The sequence below is a fragment of the Papaver somniferum genome, unplaced genomic scaffold, assembly GCF_003573695.1.
Source record: "Papaver somniferum cultivar HN1 unplaced genomic scaffold, ASM357369v1 unplaced-scaffold_6, whole genome shotgun sequence".
NCBI classification, from domain to species: domain Eukaryota; kingdom Viridiplantae; phylum Streptophyta; class Magnoliopsida; order Ranunculales; family Papaveraceae; genus Papaver; species Papaver somniferum.
Window position 1 is genome coordinate 1,815,538 of NW_020648748.1, and position 1,997 is coordinate 1,817,534.

Genomic DNA, 1,997 nt, shown 5'->3' on the forward strand with positions numbered 1-1,997 from the left:
AATCATAGGAAGAGAACCAGAACTAGTCCTCATCAAGATTGATAATAAATCTGCAATAACACTCACAAAGAATCCAGTGTTTCATGGCAAGACTAAGCATATTCACAAAAGATATCATTTTATACGACAATGCATTGAGAAGGAGATCATTAATGTCGAACACATACCTGGGACTGAGCAGAAAGCAGATATATTGACAAAGGCATTAGCTCGGATCAAGTTTGAAGTGATCAGACAACTGATCGGAGTACAAGACATGTCACAAGAAATGTTGAAGCTTAAGGGGGAGAATGTTGGATAAACTTCAACATTAATCCTAAGATAGTCTCTAACAAGTTGGTTAGAATAAAGAAAGGAAATCCATGTATTCCTAAAGGGAATTAGTTGTTAGCTAGTTCTAAGAAAAGGAAATTCATGTAATAAGGAAATAGGATTATGAAAAGGAAATCATAGTTCTATATATACATGATCACCAAAGTTGTGGTGAATCATACGAAAGATTAGAGCTTTGTGTTTAGTTTTGAGATATTTTCTAAACATCAATAAAGAGAGTTGTCTTTATACAAGCTAAGATTGGTCTTTCAATTACCATTAGTTAGGTCATACGGCGGGTTTTCAACAGTGTTCTTTTGAATTTTGGATATCAAAAGTTGGGTGTTAACAATTTTCAAGATGCTAAACGTTGAATAACGCTTGATTTACCTCCAGAACAATGTCGTTTGAAGTTTGATTTGTCAAGTACATTATGTTGCTCGATGGTAAGCGATTTAAATAAGAGGAAGTAAACATCTGTTATGAAGGATTAATCAAATTAAGTTGTCTGAATCCTGGACTGTTATGTAAACATCTCTTACCAAAGAAGTTGGATTTATGGGCTAGGCCTAGGCCGTTGATGGTGAAAGCTGGTCATACCCGTTTCGTTAGTCGACTTTCCTAGTTTGTAAAAAATTACTTGAGCAGGTTGAGTCCTAGTAAAACTAGAGTTCCCAGCTAAAACTATAAATGGGGAGCGGGTATTGAAGGACAGTACATAGTTATGCACTAGCTAAAGTTTGGTAGCGTGAGTATTTTGCAACATCGACGCTCTCATGCAAAGATCGAACAAGGAAAATGGCCATCTTTATTCGTTTCTACAATTTTTGTTCCTTTCTTTCTTTCTTTTATTTGTCTTCTTTTCGTTTTATTATTTCTTTGTTTTAGAAAACTCACGGGGTATCCGCATACCCCTGACGGGAAAATGGCCCCTTGCAATAATAAAATTTGTTATACAATTTGTTCTGTATGTTACGAAGATCTAAAACCTCATAGTGAATATCTTCAGGCAATCTCCACTTGCGGTCATGTATTTCACGAGTTTTGTCTTCAACAGTGGTTAAAGTTCTGTGCTGCAAGCAATAAAACATGTCCAGTATGTAGACAAATATGTCGCCAAGAAAATATAAGTCGTCTCTAGTTTCAATCCAATGGTTATACAATCCATTCGCAGAAGCTACCGGTAAAGGGAACACAGGAAGAACAAATAGCGAGGTTACAAGGTAAGCTTTTGAGACTTTCATCTTCTTTTGAGCATCAACAACAAAAGTTGAAAGATATGAGTGCAGAGCTTACTAAATGCAAGGAGGACAAAGAGTCTTATAACGCTTTATTCAAATTAAGATCCAAGGAACTCGAAAAAGCAGAAGAAAAATGTTCCGCCCTTCAACAGGATTGTTTGGGATATCATAGGAAGCTTGCTGCAGTCAAATCAGCATTGGATGCTGATCTGTATGAAGACATCCCAGATGCTAAATCAAGAGTTAAGGGCATAAGTGAACCTCCATCAAAGAAGCCAATTGATCTTGAGAATGCTCAAAATAATTTCGTGAGACGTTTCCGAAGTTATCGAAAAGCTCTACTCATCGGCCAATACACAGGGGAGAGAGGGAGATGATGACCCATAACTAATGTGAGAATACAACTTTTCATCTCCGTAGCAAATCAAATAATTAAAAAATAAA